The sequence below is a fragment of the Phyllobates terribilis genome, unplaced genomic scaffold, assembly GCF_046119375.1.
Source record: "Phyllobates terribilis strain yellow unplaced genomic scaffold, ASM4611937v1 Scaffold_4__5_contigs__length_816908805, whole genome shotgun sequence".
Classification (NCBI taxonomy): domain Eukaryota; kingdom Metazoa; phylum Chordata; class Amphibia; order Anura; family Dendrobatidae; genus Phyllobates; species Phyllobates terribilis.
Genome location: NW_027362764.1, coordinates 314528486 through 314552837, shown reverse-complemented (window position 1 = coordinate 314552837; position 24352 = coordinate 314528486). Strand labels below are relative to the sequence as shown.

The window sequence follows — 24352 nt, the reverse complement described above, 5'->3', positions numbered from 1 at the left end:
GGGGGTGATGGTGCAGGGCAGCAGCAGTAACGACACGGAGTCAGTGATGCAGTCCAGGGCCTTTACTCACAGTTCTTATTATCCAGACCACGTCTGCAGGTAACGGCTGCCCACGTCGTACTGTGTTCACCAGGTGAGGGGCTCAGACAACTCCCAGATAACTTTGGAGCGCTTCACAGGACCCCCTTTGTGTGTCCTTTGTCTGGCCTTTCTTACCAACCCTTCTGTACGGCTGCCTCGGGCCTCCTCTTGGTAAACTTGGCGCCAGTTTCCCTGACCCTATGTGGTGCCTTCCTAGTGGGTGTAGCGAGGGGCTGCGCCACATAAAATGTCACAGCCTCCTGTTTCTAGCTGAGGGTCGTTTCCTGCCTCCACTATTTTCGGGGACCGGTCTCCCCCTTTGGCCTGACCCCTCCACACAGGTGGATTCGGGCGTGCGGTGGCGACTCGCTCGTCCGCACCCCTGGGATCCCTTTGTTCCTCGTTCCTGGAGCCTTCTCCGCTCCTCTTCCTTCCTTCTCCCTCTTCCAGGCCTGGGCCTCTGTTACTAGGCCCGCCTCCGGAGCAGAGCTCATGCAGATCCCCTGCTCCCTGCCACTTCAGCTCAGACTTCTCTGCACTGAACTAAGATGGTGCCCACCTTTTATACTCCCTTCTCAATGCACCCAGGAACTGCTTCCTCCCTGCTCCTGCACTACAGGGTTCCCCTTCCTCAGTGTTCCCTCCCCCCACTCCAGCCAGGGACAGGGACTGTCGTGCCCATCTCAGGGGCATATTGGTCGCCCTGCCCCACGTCATTGTGGTGTAATGCATGCAGGTGTCGGGTCCTGATCCACACTACATCCTTACCTGAGAGTGAGATATCACACCTCTGGGTGAGGTGCAATACCTCTGTAGCAACCGAGCCCTCAGGGTGCAATAGTTCCATTTATCTTCAGCCTAGGTGACGTATTGCGATACAGGGCCGTGATTTTGGCTATAAAAGGGTCCCCTAGACCCCTACCCCAAGCTTTTTAAGAGAATCATATATGGCGTGCCAGGAGACTCTATGGAATGCTTTCTCAGCATCCAACGAGAGTATCTAATTACAAATTTTTAACTGCATCTAGCCCAGGAAATACTTTGTGCCTAGTAGCAGTGTCTGCTTGTCAGCGGATTATCCCGGCTGTTAAGCAAGCTACACCACCTGTAGTTTGGACACTTAATTTTTTCAAAGGAAATGCTTCGGGACCACGGGATACTCAGTGAAGAGCATCAGGAGGCACCCCAAGGCATAGGGGCTGGGACTGGCAGCAGGATGCCTTGCGGTGGACAGCCGAGCTCGATACTTATAAAAGCTTTTTAACTGCAGCAGCTTTAGTGGACGCTACTGGAGCTGGAATTACGCGGCTGCTGGCATGAGACTTGCCCTCCAATAGATCCTTGTAAATGGATTTAAAGTGTATTCATTCAAATTAGAGAGACAATTTAAATTAAAAAGCTTAGAGCTGCCTCCACCACAGGGGGGCTCGCTCGACCCACCAGCGGACAGGCACCAGTATTGGGAGAGGGGGGCTGGCCGTCAGGGTTCACCGCGGCTCTGGCACAAACCCGGCGACGCGGAGGTGGCACGGGCAGGAGCGGACTGAACGTGTCGGCTTCTCACTTTTTGGATTTTAGAAGGGCATGACATGCCTATATCTGTGTCTCCCCCTCCTTTTACTCCTCCATCTCTTTTCTTTTCGCATGACCTTACGTACTTGTCACTTTTCCATGTGTTAGTTGTGTCTTCTGAGCAGTTTGTCAGCTTTTGGACACCTTTGAAGGTGTTTTCTATGTGTTTCTATGTGTTTTTGTTAGCCTGCCATTGGTTTTAACGGTGTTCGAAGGTGTTCGACGAACAGTTCGACGAACAGTTCGGCGAACACACGGGTGTTCGACGAACCGAACCGAACTCGAACACTACGGGGGTGGCTCAACACTACTGTATGCATGTGTCTGATTATATCTCACACACCACATGACCAGATAAGGTTGTAAAATGTTAAAATTACATTTCCCAGTGAATGCATTTGTCTTGGTTGAAAGCAATGCAAAAGTGCAAAAACGCATCAAAAACACTACTTGTGAACATAGCCCAAGGTGTGGAGGAGTATTTTTGGTTTTGGTTATTTATTTTACCTTATATACAAGTCATTACCTTGGAAAGGATGTTCCTTAACATATTTCCCAGGAAAATCCATTTTGGATTTCTTTTTGTATGTTTTATTGTGAGTCCGTAAAAGTGGCGTAATACTCTGAAAAAGTTGTTGACAGCAGTAACCTGGGAATCAGAAATGCTTCCAAGGGTCTTCCCCATGCTGTTCCCATGTCATTTGAGCACTGTTCCCATCAATTTGGTCAATTTTTAGGCCCTCTGCATACCGCCGGGGGGAGCCGCCTGAAAAATGCTCGTGTTTCCCATATACTTATAATTGGGCTCGTTGCTCGGGTCGAGCATCCGAGCATTTTAGTGCTCGCTCATCACTAGTTTTCAGCAATACCATTTTTATTTATATTTGTCATTTTGATCACGTTTCATTCCATTTTTTTTTTCTCATGGCATGGGACATTAACTTTTATTACTCCTATCACTGGTCTCTTGAATTGTAATACACATGTAGTCCACTGCATGAGACCTGTTATATTACACAGGCAGATGCCTGTTACACGCCTAAGGCTGGGTCTGACAGGCCACAGAACCTGGCATACCCGGAGGTCATTTTTTAACCTCTGGGTTCCATAATAACCAGTAGGGTTGCGAATAGAGATGAGAGAGGGAGCCCACTGCCTCTCACAATCTTCCAAATGCCACGATCACTATTAATCGCAGTATCTGTAGGGTTAATCAACCAGGGGGAGTGTTGGCACCATCCCTAGCTTTTAACACAGCTGCCTAAATTTAGGAAAAACCGCAATAACAATTTAAAGACACATAGAGGTGGGTCTCCATAACAAGTACGACATGTTCCCATTAAAAAGGAGTGGGTCTGCTATACAGCTATAGGGTATGCAGTGAGTACAACGGCTGCCAAAATTTAGGAAAATCACAATAACAATTTAAAGAGACATAGAGGTGGGCCTCAGTAACGAGATCGACATGTTCCCATTAGAAAGGAGTGGGTCTGCCATACAGTTTTAAGGTATGCAGTGACTGCAACGGCTGCCAAAAATTTGGAGGCACTCCAATGCCCCTTGAAAAGACGTAGAGGAGGGCCTCCTATAAACAAGGTTCCCATTATTAGGAAGTGGGTCTCCCATACTGTTTGCCTATGCAGTGAATGCAATGGCTGCCAAAAATTTGGAGGCACTTCAATGCCCCTTGCAAGAGACAGAGGAGGTGATATGGTAATTATGGTGGTGCATGATATGGTGATGGAGGATGGTGTTGAGATGTCTGGCCCAATCCACCCCTTGTTATAAGAGTCAGCCTGTCAGCATTTTCACTTGACAGGCGGATGTGCATATCAGTTATAATTTCACCAGCGGCACTAAAAACCCGCTCTGACAAAATGCTGGTGGCAGGGCAGGCCAGGACCTCCAAGGCATAGAGAGCCAGCTCATGCCACGTGTCTAGCTTGGAATCACGGAGGATGTTGGTTCGGTCAGCAAGGTACTCCTTCAGCATCTTCCCAAACTTTTCCCTCCTTGTGATAGTACCCTGCACATCAGGGTCTGTGCGATTAGAGGGTCGGACAAAAGTGTCTCAGAACTTTGTCAGTGTTCCCCTGCCTCTGTTGGATTGGATTTGTGTCTCTCTCTCGCCTGTACTCCTTGTTGTCCTACGAACTGTGACCTCTGCTGCCAGCGTTTTCAGATGGGAATTTTTTAATAATTCCGCAACAAGGGTCTTCTGGTACTGCCCCATTTTATTAGGCCTGTCCACTGGCGTAATAAGAGATATAAAGTTCTCCTTTTAGTGTCGGTCTAGAATTGTTACCAACCAGTAATGACTGTCACCCAAAATTTGGAGAACGCGAGTGTCAAGGCAAAGGCAGCATAGCATACACTCAGTCATGTGTTTCAGACTGCTAACAGGCAAGACTTCTGTGTCCTCACCAAGGGGATGACTGACCATGCTTTCTTCCTCCTCCTCTCTGTCCTCAGGTCATCCACGCTGAACAGACGGTATGACAGTTCTTCAGGTAGTACCATCTATAGCGTGGAAAACTAGCTCCTGTTCTTCCTCCTTCTCTTCCTCATTGTCACCCAATCCATGTTGGGATGAGATGAGGCTGGACTGTGAGGAATCACCCTGTATGGTTCCTTGCTCCATCTCATCGTGCTCCGCCTGCAATGCATCCTCTTTAATTGTGAGTAGAGAGCATTTCAGAAGACAGAGAAGCGGGATGGTGATGCTAATTATGGCATCATCGCCGCTCACCATCTTGGTGAAATCCTCAAAGTTTTGGAGGATGATACAGATGTCTGACATCAATGTCCACTCCTGAGGTCTTATGTGTGGGGGCTGACCTGAATACTGATGGCCATGTTGATTCTGGTAGTCAACAGCTGCCCTCTTCTGCTCACAGATTCTTCCCAACATCTGCAATGTAGAGTTCCAATGCGTGTGGACATCTCACACCAGTCAGTGAGCTGGAAGCTGCAAATGCTGCTGAAGCATGGCAAGACCTGGCTGTAGGTTCAGCGGTGTCAGCCACAGATCTGCCTGCTCTTTCAGACTTGTCCACAACTCTTCAGCATTGTGCGGTTTGTCAGCTAAGCATATTAGCTTCAGCACAGCCTGTTGCTGCTTGGCCGAGGCAGTGCTGCAGTGCTTCCATCTTGTGACTGATGTGGTCATTTTGGAAATGGAGGCGGAAGAGGAGGAGGAGGTGCAGGAGCTGTAGAATGTGAGGGCAACCCTGATTGACCCAGGGCCCGCAATCCTCGGCGTTGGGAGGACGTGTTCCGTTCCAAGGTCTGACTGGTTCCCGGCTTCCACTATATTAACCCAGTGTGCAGTCAGCGAGATGTACCTTCCCTGCCCTCAAGCACTTGTCCATGTGTCTGTGGTTAGGTGGACTTTCCCATTAACTGTGTTGTTGAGGGCACGGCTAATGTTGTAGGACACGTGTTTATATAATGCGGGGACAGCACATAGGGAAAAATAGTGGCGGCAGGTGACCGAGTTCTGAGGGACGGCCGCCACCATCAGGTTGCGGAAAGCTTCCGTCTTCACGAGCCTAAAAGGCAACATTTTGAGTGCAAGCATTCGCGAAATGTGTGAATTTAGTAGTGTGACCTATGGGGCGTTGGCTGCGTATTTGCACTTGCATTTCAAGGACTGGGGTAGGAACAACTGAACCCTGTGCTGGGACAAGGACATGGACGTGCTTGCTGTTGGTGCCAGTTGAGAGTGTGCAATGACAGGTGCAAGGCGGAGGGCATCTTAGCGTGTGCCCTGAACAGGGGATTGGCGTGCATGCACAACAGCGGAAGAAGCAGTGGTGTCACCCGCAGACACTGTTTCTGGACCCCGGCGTTCGGCCCACTTAGTCGGGTGCTTTGCTGCGATATGCCTGATCATGCTAGTGGTTGTCAGGCTGCTAGTTTTTCTACCCCTGCCAATGCTGGCCTGGCAGGTGGTGCAAATGGCCTTTTTGGGGTTATCTGTAGAGTCTTTAAAAAACAACCAGACTTGGGAAGACCTAACAGCTGTACTGGCGACTTCCTTCGTGTAGGTGTTAAAGGGAATGCTTCCCTGCCTTGATTTTGCAGCCCCCACACTGCTTCTTCCTGCCTGTTGTGGTGCTATACCTCCCTCCCCCTGTGTGCTGCTGTCCTCACTCTGCATGTCCCCCTACCAGGTAGGTTCACTTACTATATCATCCACTACCTCGTCATCCACTTCCGCACCCTGGTCCTCCTCCTGACTTTCTTGCAATTGTGTCTCATCATCATCCACCTCTTGCGACAGTAATTGCACTTTCCCACCATTGCCTTCATGTGACCGTGGCTGCTCAAATATTTGGGCAACACTACACGCGTTCTCCTCTTAACCCGCTTGAAGCTGGCCGGGCGAAAGGCCCAAATCTATAAATGGAAAAGTGAACAGCTCTTCTGAGTGTCCAAGTGTGGGATCAGTTGTCTCCGGGCACTCGGCATGGTGGGAAGAAGGAGGATCAAGTTAAGGAATATGCGGTCCAGACTCACGGCTACTGAGACTGGATCTTGTGGAAGACAGTGTGGTGGTGGTGATAAAGTGACTGGAAGCATTATCTATTATCCAACCAACAACCTTTTGACACTGCTCTGTGTTCAATAGTGGTGTTCTGCGGTCCACTAGTAATTGAGACAGGAAGGTAGAGCGACAAGATGTGGGTGTTTGTTGTGGCACAATTTCTGCTTGCCTACGGCCTCGATCTTGGCCACTGCATGCACAATCACCATCACGTCCACTTCCCCGTCCCTTGCCACGCACCTTGCCCATTTTAAATGGAGGATAATATTTCCCACGTTCAATGCAAATGGATAGATTTGAACCGCAGGTATATGTGATACGTCTGACCGACAACCACGGTTTTAAATAGCGGGCCTGTAGGTTACTATTCTTCACAGTGACCTTGTATGAATAGCTTCACTGACACACTTCAACAAAATGTAAATGGAGGTCAGAAATATCTGAATTTGGACTGCAATTATATGTGATACGTCTGACGGACAATCACGGTTTTAAATAGCTGGCCAGCAGGTTATTATTCTTCACAGAGACCTCGTGTGAATAGCTTTACTGACACCATGCAACAAAATGTAAATGAAGGCCAGAAATGTCTGAATTTGGAGCGCAGTTATATATGATATGTGTGACGAAAAACCACAGTTTTAAATAGCGAGCCTGTGGGTTACTATTCTTTACAGCAACCTCGTGTGAATAGTATCACTGACACACTGCAACAAAATGAAAATGGAGGCCAATACTTTCCACCTTCACTACAAATTTCTTGATTTTTATAGTTGTAATATGGAAAAGATCTGACTATATTCTGCAGTGCTAACAAGAAAATGGAGCAGACAATTGTGTACTCTGGATTGCTTTTTAAGCAAATAATTAGGATTAAGATAAAATAAAAATTACCCCTGGGGCTATGTCTACAAATATCTGTAACAGCAGGATCAGTCAGGATGTGCAATGGACCCTTTTGTGCTATATACACTGTCTGCCACAAACCCTGCCTGCCTTGCTTTTTAAGCAAATAACCAGGATTAAGAACCAAGATATAAAAAAATTAGCCCTGGGACTATGCCTACAAATATCTGTAACATATATACACAGGAGAACCCATGAGTATAATTGCATGAAAGAGCTTTATTAATATATAATTACTTTAAAATTGATACATCAAAATACAATACAAAAGTGGAAACATGCAGATAAGTAAGCCATACTCCATTGCTGAGCTTGAAATGTATTTTGATGTATCAATTTTACGACCCCATGGTATTAGCACTGTCCACAGTACCAGTAGCGAAGCCATCCCCAATTTCCTTCTCAGGTATTTTATTTGGTAGACTGAGTGGCTGCCCAAATAAATTTTCACACAAAGAAGCTGAAGATAGAGTGGCAGCGGGTGCAAGTTTATCCAGCCTGTTAGATATTAGAGTTGTGAACGGCAGCACATTGGATCAGTGGTTAGCACTGAAGACTTGCAGCGCTGGGATCCTGGGTTCAAATCGCAGCAAGGAAAACATCTGTAAGGACTTTCTATGTTCTCCCCGTGTTTGCGTGGGTTTCCACCTCAGTAAAAAAGCAGCCATAGAGTGTCCGGGAACTTTTCCACACACTTTTCTTAGCCAGGACTGCTTCTCGGCAGGGTTGGACGGTCCCACCAGAGAATCCTCTGGTGTGCCTTGGCTTCTACCTCAGGAGAATTCATGATAGCACTAACTTTGCAGCTGCTATGGGGCTCTTGAGCAGGGAAGAAAGATTAGCCCTCAGAATCAAATCCTCTGGTGGGCACAATGTTTTTCAATCTGAAAGAGCTTCTCAGTGGGCCATATTCTTTCTCAGCCATATTCTTTAGCACGGTGAAAGGACTGGCATAGAGGGAAATCGTATCTACCCCGGCTGTCATTTCTCCGTCACCAGGTTCCGCCCATTGTCACACACGACCGTGCCTGGCTGTATGTTCAGAGGTGAGAGCCACAGATCAGGCTGCTGTGTTACAGCTTTCAACAACTCTGCAGCGCTGGGCGGTTTTTCAGTTAAGCATGTTATCTTTAGCACAGCCTGTTGCCGCTTGGCCAAGGCAGTGCTACAGTGCTTTCAGCTTGTGGCTGATACGGTCATTTCAGAGATGGAGGAGGAGGTGCATGAGCTGAACAATGTGATTACATTGTTGTTAAATTGGTGACGCTATTTTTTATACTAAAGAAAGATCCTATTGTTTTGCTTTTTTTTACGTTTTTTTTTAAGACAAATGCATTCACCGGGAAATGTCATTTTAACATTTTACAACCTTAGCTGGCAATGTGGTGTGTGACACATCATCAGACACTTCCTGTTTTATTTATGATGGAGGGACTCTGAAAGTCATAAAGCCTATTTTTATAGGGACATCATACGGCCCTTACTATTCTTAAAAGGCCAGCAGTCGGCCCTAGCTATTGTTAGAGAGCCATCAGCCGGCTATGCTTTGTTGTTTCCATTTTTAACAAGTGGGTCTCCTTTACTATTATTTCGTATGCAGTGACTGCAAGGGCTGCCAAAAATTTGGACGCAACGCAATACCCCTTTGAAGAGACATAGAGGAGGGTCTCAGTAAAAAAAATGTTCCCATTATAAAGGAGCGGATCTCCTATAGTGGTAGTGCCCATACTGTCACTGTAAGGGCTGGCAAAATTTGGGAAAAACCCCACTAAGAATTTAAAGACACACGGAGCAGGGCCACAGTAACAAGGTACGACATGTTCCCATTAGAAAGGAGAGTGTCTGCTATATAGTAATAGGGTATGCAGTGAGTACAATGGCTGACTAATTTTAGGAAAAAACCCACTAAGAATTTAACCCCTTAAGCCCCGAGGGTGGTTTGCACGTTAATGACCAGGCCAATTTTTACAATTCTGACCACTTTATGAGGTAATTACTCTGGAACGCTTCAACGGATCCCCCTGATTCTGAGACTGTTTTTTCGTGACATATTGTACTTCATGATTGTGGAAAAATTTCTTCGATATCACTTGCGTTTATTTGTGAAAAAAACGGAAATTTGGCGAAAATTTTGAAAATTTTGCAATTTTCAAAATTTGAATTTTTAAGCCCTGAAATCAGAGAGATATGTCACACAAAAGAGTTAATAAATAACAAACGCAACATGGTGTCCGCTAACAATTTGAGCCGACAATTTGTTAGCGGATATCATGTTGCATTTGGAGAGTCCCTGTGTGCCCAAACATTGGAGCTCCCCTACAAGTGACCCCATTTTGGAAACTAGACCCCCCAAGGCACCTATCTAGATTCATAGTGAGCACTTGGAACCCCAGGTGCTTCACAAATTGATTCATAAAAATGAAAAAGTGTTTTTTTTTTCACTTTTTCATTTTTACGAATCAATTTGTGAAGCACGTGGGGGTTCCAAGTGCTCACTATGCATCTAGATAGGTGCCTTGGGGGGTCTAGTTTCCAAAATGGGGTCACTTGTGGGGGAGCTCCAATGTTTGGGCACACAGGGGCTCTCCAAACGCAACATGGCGTCCGCTAACAATTTGAGCCGATTTTCCATTCAATTCGTTAGCGGACACCATGTCGCGTTTGGAGAGCCCGTGATGTGCCTAAACAGTGGAGCTCCCCCACAAGTGTCCCCATTTTGGAAACTATACCCCTCAAGGATTTTATTAAGGTGTATAGTGAACATTTTGAACCCAGAGGTACGGCACAGAATTTGTTTATATTAGGTCATCATATTGAATAAGTTGTTATTATTCTTGAGCGCAAGTGCTCGCTACTTGAGTTTGCATCGGGTACTCAGGTATGCACCATGTACAGCGTGTGCTCGAGTGACATGCTCGAGTCCCTGCTCTGCATGTTTGACGGTTATTAGACACGCAAAAAAAAAATGCGGGGATCGCTCGTGCATGGCAGGCAATCCCCGTAAAGTTTTTTTGGCCGCGAAGCATATGGGGCAGAGACTCGAGCATGTCACTCAAATACCCACGATACTCAATGCATACCAGAGCACCCGATGCAAACTCAAGTAGCGAGCACTTGCGCTCAACACTAGTCGCCATATCGTCATCTTTTTTTCTTACTTTTCAAAAAAATCCCAACCCCAGCCCTAACCCTAGCACAACCCTAACCATAGCACAACCCTAGCCCTTGCACAACCCTAGCCCCAGAAAAACCCTAGCCCCAGCACAACCCTAGCCCCAGCACAACCCTAGCCCTAGCACAACCCTAGCTCCAAACCCAGCCCTAACCCTAGCCCAATCCTAACCCAAGAGTTTATTTTTGACGCCGTTCCTTGTGCGGTATAAGTGATTAGACGACTTTATTCTTCAGGTCGGTGTGATTACAGCAATGCCAGAATCATATGGGGTTTTTAGGACTGACAGCTGTCACACACTAAAAGACGCATTTTTTGTAAAATCTAGTTTTTGCATCGCCATATTTTGAGAGCTATAATTTTTCCAGATTTTGGCAGACAGTCATGTGACGGCTCGTTTTTTGCGGGATGACTTGACGTTGTTATTGGTGCCATTTTCAGGCACGTGACATTTTTTGATCGCTTTCTATTCCGATTTTTGGGAGGCAGAAAAAACAAAAACCAACAATTCAGGAATTGTTTTTTTTTTTTTTTTTTATTCTGTTCCGCGTGTGGTAAAATTGATGAGGTAGCTTTATTCTTCGGGTCAGTACGTTTACAGCGGTACCACATTTGTATCATTTTTCTATGTTTTGGCGCTTATACACAATAAAAGCTATTTTATAGAAAAAAATATTTTTTAGCATCGCTTTATTCTGAGAGCTATAACTTTTTTATTTTTCGGCTGATTGAGCTGTATGGTGGCTTGTTTTTTGCGGGACAAGATGATGTTTTCAGCGGTACCATTTTTATTTATATGCGTCTTTTTGATCGAGTGTTATTCCACTTTTTGTTTGGCGGTATGGTGATAAAGCATTGTTTTTTGCTTCGTTTTTTTTTTTTTTTTTTTTTTACCGTGTTCACTGAAGGGGTTAACTAGTGGGACAGTTTTATACGTCAGGTTGTTCCGGACGCGGCGATACCAAATATGTGTACTTTTATTGTTTTTTTTTGCTTTTTTTTATAAGAATATTTATTGATGGGTACATTATATTTTTATTTTTGGTGGATTATTTTTTTTATTTTTTTTTTATATTTTTGCAATTTTTTTTTTTTTTTCCACTTTCAGATAGTTTATACACTTTATTACTTTGTCCCACTCTGGGACTTTCACTTTTTTTTCTCTGATCGCCTGCATGGCACAGGAATGCAGCACCATCCCTATGCCATGCAGGCTATCAGCGGTGCACAGTGTGAAGATTGTTTGGAGATGCACTGCGCATGTCCAAACAATCTTCCTGCTGTCTGGTGACCCGGATGTTGTCATGACGACATCGGGTCAGCCTTTGCAGACTGCGCTGGAAGCCGGAAGAGGAGGTGAGTATCGGCGATCACCTCCCCTTGCCCCCGCAATGCCGCGATCGACTTCGATCGACTTCGATCGCAGCATCGCAGGGGTTAATGTGCTGGGAGCGGTGCAGGACTGCTCCCTGCACATAGTACCGGGTGTCAGCTGTGACAATCAGCTGACACCCGGCGGCGATCGCGCCCGCACAGCCTGTGTGCGCGCGCACAGCCTGTGTGCGCGCGCGATCGCGATGACGTACTAATACAGGTCTGGCTCTTAAGTCCCAGGGCACAGACGCGTATTAGTACGTCAGATGTTGTTAAGGGGTTAAAGACACACGGAGAAGGGCCACAGTACTAAGGTACGACATGTTCCCATTAGAAAGGAGAGGGTCTGCTATACAGTTATAGGGTATGCAGTGAGTCCAACAGCTGACTAATTTTAGGAAAAACCCCACTAAGAATTTAAAGACACACGGAGCAGGGCCACATTAATAAGGTACGACATGTTCCCATTAGAATGGAGAGGGTCTGCCATACAGTTATAGGGTATGCAGTGAGTCCAACAGCTGACTAATTTTAGGAAAACCCCCACTAAGAATTTAAAGACACATCGAGCAGGGCCACAGTAATGACAAATTCCCATTAGAAAGGAGAGAGTCTCCCATATTGTTGGCCTATGCAGTGAATGCAAGGGTTGCCAAAAATTTGGAGGCACTTCAATGCCCCTTGGAAGAGACGTGGAGTAGGGACTCATAAAAAAATGTTCCCATTAGAAAGGAGCGGGCCTCCTATACTTGTAATGCCCATGTACTAAGTGTATGGGCTGACAAAAATTTACCCCTGGGGGGTATACACGAACATACTGTATCAAAAAAATTTTTTACGGGCATCATAAACACCATTTAAAAAAATTAGGTGGGTGTTGCATTACTGACCACGGTCACCCTGGTGATATGGTGGTGGAGGATGAGGAGAAGGAGGAGGACAAGAGCAAATAGCCAAAATCAGGAAGTGTATGCCCATGTGTGGGTGTGAAAAGGTGCATGGGAATACACCTCTCAAGAAAAGACACTGGATTGGAGTTTATGTTACGCTGCTATCATTCAGCGGTGTTGAGAATTCTTGCCCAATCCAGCCCTTGTTCATTTTTATAAGAGTCAGCCTGTCACCATTTTCAGTTGACAGATGGATGCGTTTATCAGTTATAATTCCACCAGCGGCACTGAAAACCCGCTCTGATAAAACGCTAGCGGCAGGGCAGGCCAGGACTTCCAAGGCATAGAGAGCCAGTTCATTCCACGTATCCAGCTTGGATACCCAATAATTATAAGGCACAGCGGAATCACGGAGGACATTGGTATGGTCGGCAAGGTACTCCCTTAGCATCTTCCCAAACTTTGCACTCCTTGTGAGTGTACCCCGCGCCTCAGGGCCTGTCCGATGGGAGGGTCTAAGAAAACTCTCCAAGAACTTTGACAGTGTTCCCCTGCCTCTGCTGGATTGAAGTTGTGTCTCTCTTGCCTGTACTCTTTGGCTGTCCAACAAAGTGTGCCCCCTGCCGCCAGCGTTTTCAGATGGGAATTTTTTTAATAGTTCCGCAACTGGTACAGCCCCATTTTTGTAGACCTGTCCGCCTCAGGAATAAGAGTTATAAAGTTCTCCTTGTAGCGTGGGTCTAGAAGTGTCACCAACCAGTAATGGCTGTCACCCAAAATTTTGAGAACGCGAGGGTCATGGGAAAGGCAGCGTAACATAAATTCAGCCTTGTGTGCCAGACTACTACCAGGCAAGACTTCCGTGTCCTCACCAAGAGGATGACTGACCATGCTCTCTTCCTCCTCCTCCTCCTCTCTGTCCTCTTGCCATCCACGCTGAACAGACAGTATGACAGCTGTGCAGGTAGTACCGTCTATAGTGCATGAAACTAGCTCCTGTCCTTCCTCCTCCTCCTTCTCCTCTTCCTCCTTGTCACCCAATCCACGTTGGGATGAGATGAGGCTTGGCTGTGTGTAATCACCCTGTATGGTTCCTTGCTCCTTCTCATCGTGCTCCGCCTGCAATGCATCCTATTTGATTGTGAGTAGAGAGCGTTTCAGAAGACAGAGAAGAGGGATGGTGACGCTAATTAAGGCGACATTGCCGCTCACCATCTTGGTGGAGTCCTCAAAGTTTTGTAGGATGGTGCATATGTCTGACATCCATGTCCACTCCTGAGGTCTTATGTGTGGAGTCAGAACTGAACACTAGTGATGAGCAAGCACTAAAATTCTTGGGTTCTCGTTGCTCAGGTCGAGCAAATCATAATGCTCGTGTGCTGGACCCGAGCAACGAGCCCAATGTAAGTCAATGGTAAACTCCAGGATTTTTCCGGCGGTCACCCCATCCTCCTCCCGGAGGTTTGAAGGGGGCCTAAAAATTGGCCAAGTCAAAGGAAACAGTGCTCAAATGATATGGGAACAGCATGGGGACGACCCTGTCATGCCAGGTGTGAGTGCAACTGAGGAGGGGAAAGGGAAACGGAGCCCAGATACTAGGGAAAGGGGGAAGAGTTGACCTCCTAATCTGGACTAGCATCACCCTGTCTCCCCCTAACATCCCTATACAGCCTCTGCAACTGTTGCTGATCAGGTGCCTCGCCCTACTATCCCTGGCATAAGGCTATAGCTGGGGGTGGAAGGAGATGAGCACTAATCAACCTCCGCTAGCACTCTAAAGACAAAAGGGGAAGACAACACAGGGGAATTACAACTTAGCTTTAGAAGAACTCCAACAGGGCACACAGCCTCAAGACTCCAGAGAGGACTTGATGCTGCTTCAGCCAAGTTCCAAGTAGAAATGAGTATAACTGGCGATGCCCACCTAGACACACCAGGTATATATACACCCAGACTAAAGGGAGGTAGTCGCTGATTCCTAAACACAGCCTCCTATCTAGGCAGCTGTCTTCATTGCCAAATGTGGAGATCTCCTGTAAACCACTGCAGGGCAAGTGTCTGTCACCTCTGACACACCCGTGACAATACCCCCCCGCTCTCTATGAGTGGCCTCAGGACACTCAGGACCGGGCTTCTCAGGAAAAGAGGTGTGAAAAGAGTGAACCAATCTGAGAGAGTTCACCTCTGACGCTGAAACCCACGTCCTCTCCTCCGGACCATAGCTTTTCCAATGCACCAAGTATTGTAGAGAACAACAATGGAGACGAGAATCTACTATCCTCGAAATCTCGAACTCCAGGTGACCATCAACCGTTACTGGGAGCGGTGGTAGAGGTGAGGGCTCAAGAGGACAAGGACGTGGACATTGTTGCTGATGGTGGTGATTGCAAGTGTGCAATGACAGGTGCATGGCGGGAGGCATCTTTGCCTGTTCCATGGGCAGGGGATTGGCGTGCACACACAACAGCGGAACAGGCAGTGGTGTCACCCACAGATATTGTTTCTGGACCCTGATGTTCGGCCCAACTAGTCGGGTGCTTTGCTTTCATGTGCTTGAGCATGCCGGTGGTGGTAAGTCTGATAGTTTTGCTTACCCTTCTGATGCTGGCATGGCAGTTGTTGCAAATAACCTTTTTTGGGGTTAACTGGACAGCCTTTAAAAAAAAAATGACTTGGGAAGACCTAACAGATGGAACGGCAACTTCCTTCGTGTTGGTGTTCCAGGAAGCAGTTGCCCGCCTTGTGTCTGTAACCACCCCACTGCTTGTTCCAGCTTGTTGTGGTGCTACTCCTCCATCCCCCTCTGTACTGCTGTCCTTGTAATGCAAGTCACCTTGCCAGATTGGGTCAGTAACTTCATCGTCCACCACCTCGTCTTCCACGTACGCACCCTGGACCTTCTCCTGACTTGCTGGCAATTGTGTCTCATCATCATCATCCACCTCTTGTGACAGTAATTTCACTTTCACACCATCGCCTTTTGTGTGACCGTGGCTGTTCAAATATTTGGGTATTGCTACATGCAATCTTCTCTTACCCCGCTTGTAGCTGGCTGGACGAGAGGCCCAGATCTATAAATGGAAAAGTGAACAGCTCTTCGGACTGTCCAAGTGTGGGATCACTTGTCTCCGGGCATTCTCGAGTAAGAAGGATCAGGGTGAGGAATATGTGGTCCAGACTCATGGCTACTGAGACTGGACCGTGTAGAAGACAGGGTAGTGGTGGTGGCAAACTGACTGAAAGCATTATCTGCTGTGCAACCAACAACCTTTTCACACTGCTCTGGCTTCAATAGTGCTGCTCCGTGGCCCCCTACAAAGTGGGACAGGAAGATAGGGAGACATGATGTGGGTGCTTGTTGTGCTCCTTCAGCAGGCACAACTTCAGCTTGCCCATGGTCTTGGCCTCTGTGTGCACCATCACCATCACATCCACTTCCCTGTCCCTTGCCACTCACCTCGCCTATTTTAAATGAAGTATAATATTTGGCACATTCCCCAAAATGTCAGGATTATTACCGCAGTAATATCAGATCACGTATGATGACCACGGTTTTAGGCAGTGGGCTTGTAGTATGGTATTGGTCAAAAATGAAGTGTGAATAGGTTGAACAACACACAACTGGCAGACTTTAAATGAGTATAATATTTGGCATGCTCCCCAAAATGTCACAATGATTACCGTAGTAATATTGGATCACGTATGATTACCACAGTTTTAGGCATTAACCAAGTGTCAATAGGATGAACAACACACAACTGGCAGATTTTAAATGGAGTATAATGTTTGGCACGCTCCCAAAAATGTCACGATTATTACCACAGTAATATTTGATCACGTTTGATCACGTCTGATGATGGACAAATTTCTCTGCTTTCACAATACAGCAATGCAAATAAAATCAAACAAATCGGGCTGTATGCTACTAACAAGAAAATGAAGCAGTAAAAATGGTGTATTATATTGCTTTTAAAGCAAATAATCAGGATTAGGAGCAAAAAGGAATATTAGCCCTGATATCTAGGGCTATGGATGCCTAGGGTTCAGCAAACACACTGTTCAGGTTTAGCTCAAAACAAACATCTCCTGTTTGGAGTTAGCCTCTCCAGACCTACTGAACACTGAATACCTCAGCAGGCTTTCTATTTAAACCCCAGACCACACCATGGGGTGGAGATATGGTGAACGACCTCCCACCCACTCTTTGATCGTTCACAAAAACCTAGCCTTTTTAAAATGGCTGCTTAACTCTTTGCACCACTTAGTGTGCTAGATCAAAACTTATCAAGAAGGAAAGAATTGTGCGGTGTTAGGGAAGCGCTAGAACAAGTAGACAGGGAATTAAGGTTATAAAACACAAACCTTTTATTGTTTAATAAGCTCTCTAACGCCATGACGCATTTCGATAGCAGAAGCTATCTTGATAAGAACAGATACTACACCTGATCTTAGCCAAAAGGCTTCTCGGCATTTTGGCTAAGATCAAGTGTAGTATCTGTTCTTATCAAGATAGCTTCTGCTACCGAAACGCGTCGTGGCGTTAGAGAGCATATTAAACAATAAAAGGTTTGTGTTTTATAACCTTAATTCCCTGTCTACTTGTTCTAGCGCTTCCCTAACACCGCACAATTTTTTCCTTCTTGATTGCTGCCAATCTCCATTGTGGAGAGCAGTGGAAGCTGCTTTGTTTACAACTAGCTTACCACAGGACCTGCCGTGATGTCATTGTGGAAAGCCCACTTCGGTCACACGGTCCCGGTCATGTTACCGCTGAAGCAGGAAGAAACTCCATACAGCAGTCTCTGTTAAGCTGCGGTCATCATACAGACTCCCACCTGGAAGCGTTTTCCCTTGTTGTGTGGGGCTCCTTGGCACAACAGGACCAGGTGAGTGGTCACAACATCTCCCCCTTCTCCCTCCCCCCCAAACCTCAGGCTCTTCACCATTGGCTCTCCAACTGTTTTTGTTTTCCAGATCAAAACTTATGGGTTTGAAATCACTGAGGCTAATAGCCTCAGTGAAACATATCTACCCTCCAACAATTTGCGAGTGACTTCATCACAGCTGTTACACCGACAAGATGGCGCTGTCATCCACACCTCAAAAACATCTCAAGAATCAGAACTTTTCTTACCTTTGACTCGGCAAAAAACTCTTACTGTAGCTCTTATTCATTCTTGCGTGGACTATTGCAACTCTTTACTAATCGGTCTCCCTCTTACCAAACTTTCCCCTCTCCAATCCATCCTGAACGCAGCAGCCAGGATCATATTCCTCACCAACCTATACACCGATGCCTCTTCTCTGTGCCAAGCATTGCACTGGTTGCCCATCCAATGCAGAGTTCAATATAAACTTATCACTCTTACCCACAATTCACGCTGTGCTTCAGCACCCCCCTACATCTCCTCCCTTGTCTCAGTCTACCACCCTACCGCTGCCCTTCTTTCTGCCAATGACTTAAAACTAAAATACCCCATAATCCGAACTTCCCACTCCCGTATCCAAGATTTCTCACGTGCTGCGACAATTCTTTGGAATGCACTACCCAGGACAATTCGATGAATTCCCAATACCCACAGTTTTAAGCGTGCCCTAAAAACCCATTTCTTTAGTCAGGCCTATCGCCTCAACATACTTATCTAACTATCCTAATTTGGCCCAAATTAAAATTTTCTTCAAATTCATGTTCATACCATCCGTGCACTTAATAGACATCTGTCTGTACTGTGCACATACTGGCTGGCGACCAGTTCATGTAGTGTTATGTGCATACCCGATTTAGTATATTATGGCTGTATTAAACAACATATGTACAGTACAGACCAAAAGTTTGGACACACCTTCTCATTTAAAGATTTTTCTCTATTTTCATGACTATAAAAATTGTACATTCACACTGAAGGCATCAAAACTATGAATTAACACATGTGGAATTATATACTTAACAAAAAAGTGTGAAACAACTGAAAATATTTCTTATATTCTAGGTTCTTCAAAGTAGCCACCTTTTGCTTTGATGACTGCTTTGCACACTCTTGGCATTCTTTTGATGAGCTGCAAGAGGTAGTCACCGGAAATGGTCTTCCAACAATCTTGAAGGAGTTCCCAGAAATTCTTAGAACTTGTCGGCCCTTTTGCCTTCACTCTGTGGTCCAGCTCACCCCAAACCATCTCGATTGGGTTCAGGTCTGGTGACTGTGGAGGTCAGGTCATCTGGCGTAGCACCCCATAACTCTCGTTCTTAGTCAAATAGCCCTTACACAGCCTGGAGGTGTGTTTGGGGTCATTGTCCTGTTGAAAAATAAATGATGGTCCAACTAAACGCAAACCAGATGGAATAGCATGCCGCTGCAAGATGCTGTGGTAGCCATGCTGGTTCAGTATGCCTTCAATTTTGAATAAATCCCCACAGTGTCACCAGCAAAGCACCCCCACACCATCAAACCTCCTCCTCCATGCTTCACGGTGGGAACCAGGCATGTAAAGTCCATCCGTTCACCTTTTCTGAGTCGCACAAAGACACGGTGGTTGGAACCAAAGATCTCAAATTTGGACTCATCAGACCAAAGCACAGATTTCCACTGGTCTAATGTCCATTCCTTGTGTTCTTTAGCCCAAACAAGTCTCTTCTGCTTGTTGCCTGTCCTTAGCAGTGGTTTCCTAGCAGCTATTTTACCATGAAGGCCTGCTGCACAAAGTCTCCTCTTAACAGTTGTTGTAGAGATGTGTCTGCTGCTAGAACTCTGTGTGGCATTGACCTGGTCTCTAATCTGAGCTGCTGTTAACCTGCGATTTCTGAGGCTGGTGACTCGGATAAACTTATCCTCAGAGGCAGAGGTGACTGTTGGTCTTCCTTTCCTGGGGCGGTCCTCATGTGAGCCAGTTTCTTTGTAGCGCTTGATGGTTTATGCAACTGCACTTGAGGACGCATTCATAGTTTTCCCAATTTTTCGGACTGACTGACCTTCATTTCTTAAAGTAATGATGGCCACTCGTTTTTCTTTACTTAGCTGCTTTTTTCTTGCCATAATACAAATTCTAACAGTCTATTCAGTAGGACTATCAGCTGTGTATCCACCAGACTTCTGCACAACACAACTGATGGTCCCAACCCATTTAAAAGGCAAGAAATCCCACTTATTAAACCTGACAGGGCACACCTGTGAAGTGAAAACCATTTCCGGTGACTACCTCTTGAAGCTCATCAAGAGAATGCCAAGAGTGTGCAAAGCAGTCATCAAAGCAAAAGGTGGCTACTTTGAAGAACCAAGAATATAAGACATATTTTCAGTTGCTTCACACTTTTTTGTTAAGTATATAATTCCACATGTGTTAATTCATAGTTTTGATGCCTTCAGTGTGAATGTACTATTTTCAAAGTCATGAAAATTCAGAAAAATCTTTAAATGAGAAGGTGTGTCCAAACTTTTGGTCTGTACTGTACATGTTACCTTTTGTGTCCCCCCTATTTCCTTATAGATTGTAAGGTTGCGAGCAGGGCCCTCACTCCTTTTATATGAGTTATACTTATTCTGTAACGTCTGTATTGCCAGTATAAGTCCCCCCTAAAAATTTAAAGTGCTGCGGAATATGTTGCCGCTAAAAAATAAAAATTTCTTATATTATTATTCATCATGGAGCACTCCTATTTTGTCTTCTTATTCTCCTTGCAAGTGTGTTGCTAGTCACTATTCACAGATAAGCTATGGGGCTGTTTAGTAAAGAGGGCCAAGGTCAGATACCAAGAGTAATAAAGGGGTAAGGCAGAGGTTTAGTCAGGTCATCACAGTCCAAGGTCAGAATTCCAGGAAGGTTCAAGTTCAAGCAGCAATAGATAAGTGACAGAACACTGAAGAACAAGGCAAGCATGCACAACTGAGCAAAGGCTACAACTGGCAGTAATCAGAGGCAGACAACAAGCTAAATAGCCAAGGAAGCACTCAGAACGGGAGTCACCTGTAGGAAACCCAGCATGCCCTGGTCCTGATTAGGCTACTGTACTGTCACTCAAAACACTGAGAGGTCAGGACACCCTACCTCAGATTGAATTGTTGAGCTTTCTATCACAATACTGACAGATCAGCATGCCCCTGCCCAGATTGGACGGCTGAGCTGCTATGCACCACACTGAGGGGTGGAATCGTGTCAGCAAGGATATATTTTATATGTCTGCTTTGAGAAAAACTTATAATTTGTATGAGAGATTTGAGCCATTTAAGTTATGCAAATTTGTTGACAGAATGTCAATGAGGAGCAATTTGACTTACCACTAGGCTAGGAAACTTTTTAAAAAGAGCAAATGAGAAAATTTGTATTCTGATCAGACTCAGGTGTACATTGTCCTTTCAGACAATGTAAACGCTGATAGTATCATGGTAGTAATGTATGTTATAAGGAATAAATACTATGTAATGAACATCTTTTAAAGCACAAGTGGAAGGTTACTATGCTAAAAAGTGGTTGGTCGTCAAGGCCCAATATATTTTTGTGTCAAGTAATTGATAGGTTCATACATTCAAAAGAAATATGGTCTAACAGTTGCCGCATATTTATGGTTTAATTGTAGGATAATAATTGCTCTTTCAATATTTTGCAAAGGGATTCAAATATTTTGGACTTTATTCCCTATTTTCCAGGCTTTTAACTTGTGGTACAACTTGTTAAAGAGGTTGTCCACTACTATAGATAATGCCCCAAATTTATTCAAATGGTGTAAATAAGTTGTTATGTAAATACCTTGTGTTGTGCTTCTTGCAGGTGAGCAGCGCTATCGCTGACTGCTCACAGGCATCACGTGACCCCCAGCTGCAGCCGGCTCTGACATCCCCTTATGTCATGTCAAGTTGGGCGTGACCCAGTGACGCGCTCCCCGGTGAGTGTTTGGCTGTGGGCGAGGTTTCCCCACTCTTCACAGCCCAGCATCCACCTCATGCTTTCCCTCTCCTGTATTCATTGGGAATAGGGCGCAGTGGAAGCTGGGCTGTGACGCGAGGGAAAATCCGCCACAGCCCATCACTCACCGGGGAGCGCAACACTGAGTCATGCCCGGCTGCAGCCGGAACTTGATGTAGCATCAGTGGATGCCAGAGCCGGCTGCAGCGGGGGTCACGTGATGCCTGTGATCGGTCAGACATAGCGCCGCTCAGAGGCAAGGAGCACAACACAAGGTATTTACAAAACAACTTACTTACACCATTTAAATACATCAGGGGCATTATCTATAGTAGTGGACAACCCATTTAACCCTAGAATGTAGACTTGACTTGATGCAGATAAAGGGTGAAACAATGTTTTTGTGCTTTTCTGATAGCCTTGGGGTGGTTTAGGAGGCATGTTTATTGCATCATGTACAGCACACACTTGTGAATAAGAGTTTTTGGGAAAATGTAAAAACTTATGATTTGATAAATTCATTTCTGTACAAATCGGTAATATATCTTGACTTGAATAATACTAATAATACTAATAATAATTCTTATTAATATGACTAACATATTCCATAGTGTTTTTCATTTTAAACTACTATATGTTCTCTTAGATACAGTTCATTAGACATGTATGGATTATATGATTTTTTTTCCTTTTCATATTATTTTAAATACATAGCTATATATTTTATCTGCAGAATCCTAGATTGCATCCAACATTATTTGTCTTGTACACTTTTGATAGTAGTAGCACATTGCATATAGACATTGGCATCATAAACTAAACTAATGTAAATCAAGGGGTAGCGACATACAGGTTTCTCATGTACATAATTAACAGTGTACAAATTATAAATGACAAATCTTCCATTTCTAAATTGCTTAGCAGGGGCTCTCCATTGACAGTAAATGTCTTTGTGCCATTTGTAATCAAGTTGCATGTGACTAATTGAAATGATACGCATACAAAACAAGCATTGAGTGTATTAAATATGTTGCTTAGTAATTACGTTGTTTTTTCTCTTTCAAGGCACTTTATCTAGTTCCTGCCAGCCTTTGTGTCTGTGTCATAGCTTCCTTCCAACTAACTGCCTTTACGTTCCGAGAAAACTTGGCAGCCTCTGCTCTCCTGCTGATCCTTTTTGGGTATGTGATTGTAAATTCTGCTCAGGAATTATAGCTTGTTCTCCTCACACAGAAATCTTTACGGTTTACTCACACCTGCTGCTCGGAGCATGATTTTCGCTATACTTTGGCTATTATGTTTTCATTTGGGAAATTGAAAGAACGCTTTGCACCAGTAACATAGTGTTGAGAACTGAAATGTATTTGGAGGCCGTGAAAGATTTATTTGCTGCTAATGAGGCAAACACTGGAAACATCTTTTAAAGATGCTCATGCTGTTAGGTTGTCTATAACCTGTTGTGTACTCCGCTATTGATTATATGTTATTCTACCTTCAGGAGTGATTTCAGAGCTGAAAACAATAATGTGGCTAGCTACTAGTTGCAGATAACATGAGCAGAAGATCGTGTTTTCCCTATGTCAACTCACTAACCTTATTAATCCTCTATAATTACTATAGGTAAACTCAGGCTGCATAATGTTGGTGTGGCAATAAATGGGAAAAAATAATTGGTCATTTTCTTAACTTTCTTTTAGTATATTCTTTTCTACAAAGATAAAAATTACCTTTAAGGTATAGTTGGAGCTTCAAAGACCATAAACTAATAAAAGACACGTTATATGGTATGTGTACATGACAATTTTCCAGGCCGGTGAACCCGCTGAGATTTCCGAGAGATAAATGCATCAAGATATGTCAGCATTTTGTTCTACTTCATAAAGCACCTCTTCTTCGTTATATATTTTTTTAATTTCCTAAGTGCTTTTTCAACCTTCTTAACCAGCTGCATTTTAGTTTTTTGAGCATTTTTGTGGCATCTTTTTTTAGTGCAGTTTTTTGTGTCCATCCAGGTACAACTAGGCAGCTGGGGGCTGGAATCCGCAGCGCAGGGAGGCCCAAGCTTTCTGGGCCCCCCGCTGCAAATTGCAGTCTGCAGCCACCCCAGAAAATGGCGCATTCATAGAAGCGCCATCTTCTGGCGCTGTACCCAACTCATCCAGGGCCCTGGTGCAGGGTCTCACTGGGTAATAAAGGGTTTAGGGCCAGCTTGGTATTATCAGCTGGCCCTAAGCCCGAAATTCATGGGGTCATGCCAATATTAGACATGACCGCCATGAATTTCTAGTAAAGTATTTAAAAAAAACACAACACCCAGAATAAAGTCCTTTAATTGAAATAAACACACAATTTTTTAATGTTCTAAATTAAACCATACTTACCATCACGCCCATTCCAGCTGAAGCCAATGTCTCTGCAATAAAAGTAAAATAATAAAGCAACCTCATCCTTACCTTTCCATGGTTCCCAAGACAGCTTCAGCTCTGCTACATTCACATGACAGGCTAGATCGCAGCCGAAAGCTGCCATCCAGCTTGCCATGCCGCAGAGACCGAGAAGCGCAGGCATGCTTGCGCTCCTCAGTGTCTCACTGTGACGGCATCCAGATGAGCCGAGTTCATGTCCAATGAACTCAGCTCACCTCATGCACGTCACTGACAGCGTGGGAAATTTCTCCTGCGCTTGCGGTGAGCGTGAGAAAATTCTCCTGCGCTCACTGTGAGTGCAGGAGAATTTTCCCACGCTGTCAGTGACGTGCATGAGGTGAGCTGAGTTCATTGGACATGAACTTGGCTCATCTGGATGTCATCACAGCCAGACACTGAGGAGCGCAAGCATGTCTGCGCTTCTCAGTGTCTGCGGCATGGCAAGCTGGATGGCAGCTTTCGGCTGTGATCCAGCCTGTCATGTGAA

General features: G+C 45.2%; 1 pseudogene; it reads left to right on the top strand.

Annotated features, from left to right (window-relative positions):
- Positions 1-17000: 17000 nt before the first annotated feature.
- LOC141266282 (U2 spliceosomal RNA) lies at positions 17001-17130 on the top strand (annotated as a pseudogene).
- Positions 17131-24352: the final 7222 nt, after the last annotated feature.